Source organism: Schistocerca nitens, chromosome 2, assembly GCF_023898315.1.
Source record: "Schistocerca nitens isolate TAMUIC-IGC-003100 chromosome 2, iqSchNite1.1, whole genome shotgun sequence".
Taxonomy (NCBI): domain Eukaryota; kingdom Metazoa; phylum Arthropoda; class Insecta; order Orthoptera; family Acrididae; genus Schistocerca; species Schistocerca nitens.
This window is the reverse complement of record NC_064615.1, coordinates 455,841,746-455,853,197: the sequence shown is the minus strand read 5'-3', so window position 1 is coordinate 455,853,197 and position 11,452 is coordinate 455,841,746.

Genomic DNA, 11,452 nt, shown 5'->3' with positions numbered 1-11,452 from the left:
GCCAGTTGCTAAGGAGTCGCTAGATGCAATCTACGATGTAGTACTATTAACTGTGAGGAGGGGATAGTACACGGATGTGACCTAAAGCAAGGTTTTTTCAGTAGAAGCACTGGCTACCAGCACGACCGAAGAAAGCTTTAAAGTGGCGTCAGGTGTGAAGGATGTGTTCCCGATTTTAGCGACAGTGCACGACGAGTCCCTGGCACAAGGTTTGCCGATCGATAAATACCGTTGTAAGCCGTTCAAAGTCATTTGTGTGAAGCAACCAAAAGGGAAAACTCAGATTCGGGGCGACAATGGGAATACAGAAGCTTCCGATTCCACCCGTCTGCTTTCACCCATGACGTCACCAATATGGCGAAAGCGACCATTCTCAACGTCTCCACTATGGCGCTTATGACATCACAAACGACAACACGAAAATACATACAAAACAAAGACATCTCTCGAAAAGTACAATCAAACTATGGGGACCAGTGCGGGAAATGGGGGAAGGGGGTGGAGGAGGGTTGGGTGGGGACAAACTAAATATAAACAGATACACCACGATCCCAAACCACACAAAACAAAAACACCACAAAATTACCAAGTTCCGCTACACTTACAATATCGACAGGAATCTGTCACTTCCCTTCACCTACATAGCTCAACCGCAATTGTCGATACCACAAAATAATCTATTCCAAAAATCATAATCACACCACAACTATCTATACCACAAAACCAACACCTAATACAAAAATTGGAATCTTGACACTTCCCTTGACCTATATAGGTCAACAGCAGCTCACAATACCAAAACACACATAGCTACGACGACAAATTGCATTCTGTCACTTCCCATGACCTATGCAGCTGAAATACAACTGACGATATCAAAAAAATTGAAATCTAGTACTTTTCCCTAAGGTAAATAAATCAATCACAAGTGCCGATACCAAAACAACCACCAACACACGCAGTAAACGACCCAAAACACCTCAAAAACCCCACCGATCATTATAACACGCAAACAAGACCAAAAAAATGACTACTTACCACAAAAAGCTCCGACGCTACACACTAACCCCTAACTTGCATTTCTGCTTGCATAAGCCGCGTTTCACTATCTGTCACAAGCTCAGAAAGTTGCAGAAACTTAATGACGGACACCATGTCCCCCTTTTCAGCCCGCAGACGAGCTCTATCAAGCTTTGAAGTCATATCCATACCTAACAAAAGAAGCAACGAATTGAATTAAGCGACTTATCACGCGACAAACAGCAAACCATTTACATCAAACGAAACCGTAATAACGGAAACAATTCTTAACTCACTGAAACTAATTTCCGTTCTTTAACAGTCACGACCGATAAACACACACTTCAAGCAACACACACACACACACACACACACACACACACAAACACACACACACACACACACACACACACACCACCCTTACGTCACGGGTGAAAGACAGGAGGGATCGGACGCCTCCGTTGACCCCTAAAATATATCCCAAAGACAGGTTCCAGAAGTCATGGAAACTGGAAAAGCCCCAATTGCGCGGAACTATTATGAAGGGGATAGCATTTATGTAGATAGCTGACAAACGTTTTTGTGGACTTCATGCAAAAATAATTTATTCTCCAAAAGAAATAAGGTGTCGCTATCCTTACTTGGACGCACGCCCGGTCTATACGGTGACTAGAACGTAGGGCTGACTCAAAAGCACCGAAATACGTGAGGTTGCAGCATGTAATAAAATGCAAAGAAAGCACTGATATTACTCAAACACTAAGCAGAAGTATCTTCGTATTTGAGAGACAGCCCATTCCAGCGTCAAAATGTTACAATTTAAGCCGTTCGTACAGAGAATAGGGCATACGTTATCCGAACGCCAACAAGTTATCACAGCTCATGCCTGACATACCGATCTTTATGCAAAACTAACAGTTCTACATTACGGGGCACTGTAGCATTGGACTTCCGCCTACAAAGTCATCAGGAACTTACCTAGGTTCCTTTTTACTGACAAATTGAGATTTTTCAGTAATGGCAATGTTTAAATGAGCTATAAAATCGCTCGGAACAAGAATATTTTATCAGTTGCTTCACTGGGTACCGGTACATTGAGTTACAATAAATGACCAGCTCTTATTTCCACAGGAGCATCCATTATACAAATAAATTTTATTTTAACACCGGAGAGAGCTGATTATACTTCATTAAAGCGACCACAAAAATTAACCCCGAAGTATCTACCACTACGTTTTTCAGCGAAACTGAATTATACACAAATATTCTGCAGAGCAAAAGATGAGACTGGTTAATATTTACAGAACACCCTTGAATTCAACAAGTGAAAACTAAACGCAATGCCCAGACAATGCACTAACTTAAGGCCTCACATCTAGAAGTAGCGTAAGAGACCGACAGAGGTTAGACTGTACTACCCAAGTACACAGAAGCCACCATTCCATTAATCAAATTGAACTACATCTGTTAGCAATTTCCTTAGGCTGTATTCAGTTCATTCAACAACATCCAAATTACATAAAAGCTCTAATGCGTTATAAAGTCTAGCCACCTCACACGCTCAAGCTTAAGACTTCATAACTACAAAATTATTAAATTTCGTTGTCCAGAAAACAGCATCTGCAGAAATTGTAAGATGAAATCTACAGCAACATTTACAGAAGCTGTGGAACCATTTTCTCCCTGCAGTATAGCACACACTAGAGACCCTACGCCATCTGTCCAGTTCGAAATTCGCCAGAGCAGCGACGGCGCCAGTGGCCACTTTAAGATACGCGAGTAATCAGAACTATTACGCGTAAAAATAGCAACCCGCTACTGCGCCTGCAACCACATCCCATTAAATAGACCGTGCCACATAAATTGAGCTATGACGAAGGACAATTCGATGTTTTAGTACGGTAAAAATTACTTCCTCGCTCAGAATCCTTTGCCGTTAATGTTAACCGAAATACGCTACCTGACAATACCTTACGGATGTCTTAATATTAGACGCACTTCTCGATGTCCGTTTCGAGCTACAGATCCTGCTAGCTATATGGATACGTATGCCAGTGACGCCACTCTTTAAGTCTATAGTGATTTAGGGGGACAGCTGCCTGGGGAATATGCTCAACTGCATTAAACACCGCACGAAAGCACTCGCGAGCTGCGGTACTTACAATGTTCCCGGAGTCTGACGGCGCCCAATCCGCTCGCCCTGGCCAGTCCATCCTGCATCGACGATGTGGTCTCCAGAACTAACGCGGCCTCATCCCTCCAAGGACCACGGGAAACAGCAGCAGATGGCGCCACGATAACACCCCTGCGCGAACAGCCAATGGCGTCGCGGCATCCAAAGGATTGCCACACTACGTACTACCCCTTCCAAGGTCTCACTGAGGGGCGCAACCAACAGGCATCCCCACTCCACCCCTTGTGCAACCGATAGATGACGGCGACAGAATGTGCGTCTGACCATGCGAACCTTCAGTCCCAGCAGAGATATCACCACAAATAAAGAATGGCCACCGTGTGTAACTATTTACGCGCGTTTGATGCCTACTGCGAATAATAATGTTTTTTAAAGGTTGTTAGAACTGCTCTAATTCCCTAGACATATGGAAAAATAAAGTGAGACAATTAATTAGTCTACAACAATACTCTTAATTGGCAATGTAAAGAGTGTGACAGGGACAATATTTTAGTGTGCACCCTTAAATTTCTTTTCCTTCCACTCATAGCTGGATGTGGAAAGAATAACATCATATACTATAGCACATATTATTAGTATTTTCTTTTATAGTCATGTGCTGTATGTGTACGATATGTAGTCGATTGTAGAATATTTGTACATTGCGGACAGAAAATGTTTTTGAAATCAACGAAGTACATTTCTGCGACATGTTAGACATTTTTCCTCGAGTGTCTAGGATTTACGGTTTCGCAATATTTTTGCTAACACCAGTCAAACAAGTCTCTGCCCATACTGAGCCGTTGACACGGTCAGGTTACGCACTCCTGCGTGCTGGATCGTTGTTCTGTCTGGTACTGCCGTACCTTCCATAGATGAACTGCACTTTCGCAGAATCCTACCAATAAAATGAACCCAAAAGAGTGCAATTTATCATTCCGCTTCTCGTAGTGATTACATATCTACGTAATACGTTAGCAAATAACTAAGGACGTAGGGCGCAAGTATTACTCTGAGTTTGAAGTTAGAGAGATTAAGGAGAGGAAATCGTGGGTGGGCCGCGTTGAATCAGTCAAAAGACCTATGACCCAAAGTAAAATAAAAAACCTCCGTCACAAGCCCAAAAAGTTGCAGAAACTTCATGACGGACAACATGGCGTTCCCTATTTCATTCAGTGGCTTGCAATCCCAAAGAAATCTTACGCTGGAACAGGTACCTTACAACTTTATATTTTTCGGTGGGCAGTCGCTATGTAATTGTTTTACTGAACAATGTTCTACAGTTATCTCCCTAAGCTGGCTTTTAGAATTATAGTGAATTTGAGTCAGGCTTATAATTCCAAAATTGTTGTACATTACGTAATTGCGCAATGTTAACACAATCGCGCGCCAGTGCAATCCTACGGACATAACCTTCCGCTAATAATCGTCTAGTGGTTGAGAACAACACTTGTTTGATCACCATGACACCGTATTTGACTCCATTAGATTTTTGTTGTAGGGCTAGACGAAATGTTTTGTTTACAAGATTTTGCCATAGTCGGTGGAAGACCTGGTCGCATGGGTCAGTTGTGCGGGAGAAACGCTTCTTCGCTCAGGCGGTTTTGACCGATTGCGTCTCATCTCTAGAAGTGTGTAATGAGAATTCTGCAACACTGAATACAGGCCTGCAACACTGCAGCAATGAAATGGGAAACAGCTACGAATATAACACTACTAAAAACTGAGAAGCACAGTCCACATGTAGAAGACACTAGCTCTTAGTGTAAAGTTGTGTACGGAAACGTTTAAGAGGGGTATCCTTTGTCCACATGATTTATGATTCACAAGTGGAGTCAGACACGTGATGGAACCTACGCAAATTATTCATGCGCGTTCGTTTTTGTGCCGTGAAGATGAAACTGAAGAAGTAACAGCCCGCTCAAAGGTATGTAAGCAAACATGCACCCATACTCCTTCCGTAAATTCAAAAGAAACCACAGCACAAATGTTATACAAAATACTATACCAATTCTACCCAAAATCCTTTGCGTCATACACTTCTTAGCTATTTGCAGTCCCCAAATACAGAAGTTCCTGTCATGTTCTCATATCATCGAATACTGAAGTTTAAATGTGAATTTTACTCAAGGATGTAGGGACACTGCATTACATGCTTTAATTTACTACATTGTTTTAAATGGTACATTCTTTTCAGTTGAACATGTATCCTTATTATACTGCTACACAATACTGTCCGTATCCATTCAACTGCCACAAATCTTTCATTTCTACGTAACTGGGTGAACAATATATGTAACTTTTCAGTACTACAATTTGTTCTACGACGAGAAATTTCAACATAGTATGTTAGCAGAGCTTTTGTGTTAATTGATATATTATTATGCGTCAACCGTCCTTGGCATTCTCTGCACCTTCTACTGTTCATAGGCCTACGCAATAAAATACAGCAATTTAGTGAGTGTCCAGAATATAATGTTGAATAGGTTGCCTTTTGTGCATCCGTTCGATCTCTCTACCCGTTAACGCACGTTATCTATATCTTCTCATCTGCGGCAACGGGAAGCTGCCGTCTGTTACGGTACATTTTCACCTTATTTCGCAAGCTCTGCTCGAGAGCAGGGCCTCATTAGCACAGCGAACGGAGCACGCAGGCATGTTCCTATTGTAAGACTGTATTTGTACCCTTCCGTGGTTGGACACTGCGTCGCCACCGGTATTTTTAACGTATTACTAAACTTGACCCGCAGCGGGGAGGAGAGTGGTAAGGCACTGGAATCGCATTCAAGAGGGCAGTCGAAATATCCATTCGCACATACAAGATTTCAGTTTTCTGTTCTAATCCTAAGCTGCTTAAGGCAAATGCGGCGATGATTTCATTGAAAAAGGCCACTCACGTTTTCCTTCCCGGTCCCCCTGTGCAACACCGACTCAAAGGAAGGCGTCGGCGCTTGTTGGTGACGTCACGTCAGCTAGGCACGGCGAACGCCAGGTCTGTTGCACGCAGAAACGCCTGGGAGTGCTTATCACTACAAATCTCTTATTTTTGGACAAAATGTTTGGTATTGTTTTGGATTCTGCAGTGTTATTTAGATGAAAGATTTTCTTACTATCGTAAAGCTACAAATGAAGATCATAGTTCTGTATCACTGAATCCTGTCGAAACAAACGTAGATCAACATGAGAAGATGCTTTCCCCCATTGCAAGCTTCGGAAATTTGACATTCAAGTAACTATATTTACTTGATCCATTTTGCTATCAAAACTTACCCCAACTCCCTTACAATTAACTCGTTTCTTTTATTTATTTATTTATTTTCGTTTGACATCGTCATTGGAAATGTGAACTAATTTACATGTGTAAATGTCCAACTGTTGCCAGTCATTAGATTACAGTCGTTTTCAACGAAAGGAATTCTAAACAGGAAACAAAATAGCTTCATACATCGAAAATACTGCTGAGCTTAAACTTTTTTAAACATGCCCATTAGAAAAGATAATTATTCCCCTCTTGCAACTGAAAGGAGAAACTTTATAAGATAAAAAAAAATTATTTGATAAAACAAGTATCTCTCTTTTGCCTCTTATTCTGTCCCCCACCCCCTTCCCCAACGTATACAATCGCAAGATATTTCATTAACATTCAGTGCTCCTCGCCCCATAGTCAACCAAGATACCTAAAGAAGAGCACCAATATGTTCACAGTTTCTTGTAAAAGCAACCCAGTACAAACGTAACTTCCTCAGATTTACAAATAAGGTAAAGAAGCACGAATTCTGTTGCTGTTGGACCATGAAGTTGTTTTCCTATGTCAATCCTTAAAACAGGTGGAAATATAAGTTCAGGAGTACACTATTTGTTAAGAAGTGTAATGAATTGCACAATTAATTGATTGCAGAAATCTCTCAGAACAATGTGTGTTGGTCAACTACCGCCAATAGTTTCACATTTTCCTGTGTCAGAGAGGGAGACACCACCATTATGAGTATGCCTGCAACAGACCTGGCGTTCGCCGTGCCTAGCTGACGTGACGTCACGAACAAGCGCCGAGGCCTTCCTTTGAGCCGGTGTTGCTGTGTGTCGTCTATAATGACGTCATCGACGGGAAAATAGACCATAATCTGCCTTCCGTCCTTAATTACTCAGGTAACAACGTCTCCACTCAAGGCATTGTTTTCAACGCATAAAGAATGTTCTCGTACATTCTGCTACATTTATTACAATAAATAAGCTATGTCAGCAGTTTCAGAAATCTGATCTCGTCTTCAGAATCAGCACTGAAACAGAGAACCTCATATTCAATTTGAGTTGCGGAGCAATCAACTCCAGAAGTATTCCAGTTAATTAGAAAACCGCATCGTTTGCAGTTGTCAACAGTACCAGGCTTTGTGGTAGGTGTGGGATCAAGGTGGCCACGAATTACGGTGCCTAGGTAGCGAAGCGAGTAGGTTCAGATCTCCGTCCGGCCATCCAGATTTAGATTTTGAGTGATTTCCTTATATCGATAAGAAAAATGCCTTGATGGTTTCTTTGAAAAAGGCATGACCAGTTTCCTTCTCAATACCTTCCCAATCCTGGCTTGTGCTCTGTTCGTCATGACCTCGTTGTCGATAAACGCTAATCTCCCTTTTCCTTCCAGTTTTTATTCCACAGTCCATAGCTTTTACTTTTTTTAATCCACAGCCACAGTCATCTTTTCTTGTTATTTGAGCGAGTTTTAACTTCTGGCGTGCCGATTACTCAAAGCTACCATTTAAGGTGCCTGAAGATATGATCTAATGATTCTGAAGTCAACCGAAGAAAAAATATCTGAATAAATAACACAGATGAGAGAAAAGTAAAATATGAGTGATAAATAAATTTATAGCAGACAACACGTTTTTTTCCGTCACAGAATAAATCAATATAAGATTTTCAATCTTCTTCCCCAGCTTTTGTCCCACAAGTGGCTCTCTATCAAAACTTGGCGTGATCTTTTGCTTGATCGGGGTGGAGGCTTGCTATCTTCAGCCTACATAGAGGCTATGTAGGTAATGCTGCCCCGCTCTTCCGATACTTTGTTTACCGTCATCTTTCAACAAAAACCCGCAATTTCCTATTGTATCACGGTGTGCTCGAAATACATGTCCATATCACTGTAAACGGTATTCGCTCAGCTTCTCAAGTGTAGATACCACTCCGCACAGCCCGAGTATTTCGTCATTCGTCACATGAACTTAAACTCTCTTGCCAAATAACGGAAGCGTTTTAGTTTCCATTACAGCAATTTTTTCTCTCCCTCTTTTGTTGCGGGCCAACATTCTGCTCCAAACGGACCGAACTGCAGAGCGGTATAGTTCGACTTGAGCCGATCCAGGGTTTTATTGTTTCCCATTTAATTCACGCCGTTTGTGATTTCAGGAACGAGTGAGCCTTCAGTAGCAATGATTGAGAGAAGGTACTTGAAAGTGATTGTCTTTGGCAGATCTGCACGTATACCATCGATCTTGATTCTGTCCTTATTACTTGCGTCTCTTGGGAGGTATTAGAGTTTCGTTATATTAGGGCGTCGACCGGAGTGTTCAATGCGGTTCTCCCACACTTGGATCTATGTTTGAAGTTTGTTCTCGTCTTCAGTAGCCGGTAGATCATCAGCTGTATAGCAGGATCCAAGGTGCTGATTTCTGAAGACCTCTGGTGACCGTGTCCATCAAGATAAACAGAGGAATAGAAAGAGTAACTCCCTGACAGACATCCATGGGAACAGGAAAGTCACTTGAGAGCCCCAGCAGCAGAAAGAACCGTGGTAGAACAGACGGACACATTCAGTTAATTCTTCAGATACTTTGTGGTTTCTGAGGTCAACACAATCTCAGAAATTGTTCTGCATTTGTTTTTGACGTTTAATAAATCACAGTTATCGCTTGAAGGAACTGAACAGTAATGGGAAACTACTATCGACAATGCACGCAAACATAAAGTACGCCATTCGCACCCTGTAGTTGACCTCTTTTAGCTATATCACGTTTATCAGCACGTGAGAGGTTTTATTGAGTTGTATCAACAAGATTCTAGCGAAAAATCTTGTCTTTATTACTGTTCTTTTTCTTAAAAATATGATAATGAATATGTTTCTTTTAAAACTTCTCACTAACTAAAATTTAAAGTATAATGAGACATCATTGTCAAACGCTGCATTTTTTCCTCGTAGTGCTGCAACACAGTATAACACAATAGAGTAGAATATATGCTGTATCACTTCCTTATTAATAATGTCTACTCAGTTGACGTTGGAAAAGTTCGCTGCTTTCTATCCATGGATAAACATTAGAAATCATCGCACTATGTAAATACACACATAAAAAAAAAGTTTTGAATCACCTCTGTTCCGAGAGTTCCGGAACCTGTACAGAAACTTGTAATAGAGATCAACATAAACATCATTTCCGTCCTTTTTATTGCTCATGAAACCACGCACTACATGTTGTACCACCATACAGCGAGACCTTCAGAGGTGGTGGTCCAAATTGCTGAAACACACTGATACCTCTAATACTCAGTAGCACATCCTTTTGCATTGATGCATGCCTGTATTCGTCGTGGCACATCCACAAGTTCACCAAGACACTGTTGGTCCATATTGTCCCAGTCCTCAATGGTGATTCGGCGTAGATCCCTCAGAGTGGTTGATGGGTCACGTCGTTCGTAAACAGCCCTTTACAATCTATCCTAGGCATGTTCGATAGGATTCATGTCTGGAGAACATGCTGGCCACTCTAGTCGAGCGATGTCGTTATTCTGAAGGAAGTCATTCACAAGATGTGCACGATGGGGGCACGAATTGTTATCCATGAAGACGAATGCCTCGCCAATATGCTGCCGATATGGTTGCACTATCGGTTGGAGGATGGCATTCACGTATCGTACAGCCGTTACGGCGCCTTCCATGGCCACCAGCGGCGTACGTCGGCCCCATATGATGCCACCCCAAAACGTCAGGGAACCTCCACCTTGCTGTACTAGTTGGACGGTGTGTATAAGCCGTTCAACCTGACCAGGTTTCCTCCAAACACGTCTCCGACGATTGTCTGGTTGAAGGCATACGCGACACTCATCGGTGAAGAGAACGTGATGCCAATCCTGAGCGGTCCATTCGGCATGTTGTTGGACCCATCTGTACCGCGCTGCATGGTGTCGTGGTTGCAAAGATGGACCTCGCCATGGACGTCGGGAGTGAAGATGTGCATCATGCAGCCTGTTGCGCACAGTTTGAGTCGTAATACGACGTCCTGTGGCTGCACGAAAAGCATTATTCAACATGGTGGCGTTGGTGTCAGGGTTCCTCTGAGCTATAATCCGTAGGTAGCGGTCGTCCACAGCAGTTGTAGCCCTTGGGTGGCCTGAGTGAGGCATGCCATCGAGAGTTCCTGTCTCTCTGTATCTCCTCCATGTCCGAACAACATCGCTTTGGTTCACTCCGAGACGCCTGGACACTTCCCTTGTTGAGAGGCCTTCCTAGCACAAAGTTACAACGCGGACTTGATCGAACCGCGGTATTGACCGTTTAGACACGGTTGAACTACAGACAAGAGCCGTGTATCTTCTTCCTGGTGAAATGACTGGAACTGATCGGCTGTCGGACCCCCTCCGTCTAATAGGCGCTGCCCAAGCATGGTTGTTTACATCTTTGGGCAGGTTTAGTGACATCTCTGAACAGTCAAAGGGACTGTGTCTCTGATACAATATCCGCAATCATCGTCTGTCTTCAGGAATTCTGGGAGCCGGGGTGATGCAAAATTTTTTGTGGTATGTGTAGAATCACGTTTCTGCGTAGCCCCCTTGAACTCCCGGCATATTTTCGTCATATATTCCGATCCTCATCAAATAAACATACTGCATTGATTCTATTATTTCGTAGTCGAATACCTTGAAGACATCGTGGTAAAGATGACGGGAAGCACGTCTGCCCTGTATAGACAAGCGACCGCCGGTCTCAACAACAGGTGCCTGCTCTCTCGTGAGCTTCCCAGGCTGCCCCTGTCTTAACTGTCTGCCTAATACTGACTTTCAGACACTGCTGACCGGCTATCTGACACCTCATGTATTTTAAAATCGTCATTAAGTTTCCCAGTACCTCTATTTTTATACTACCAAGTGTCTAACATATCGACACATTTGAAGGTTCCAAAAAACTGAAATTGTCAGTACGCAGAACGTTATGCACCGCAAAAACTCAGACATATGAAACGTCTTTTAATGAAGGCTGTTATCTACATTTCA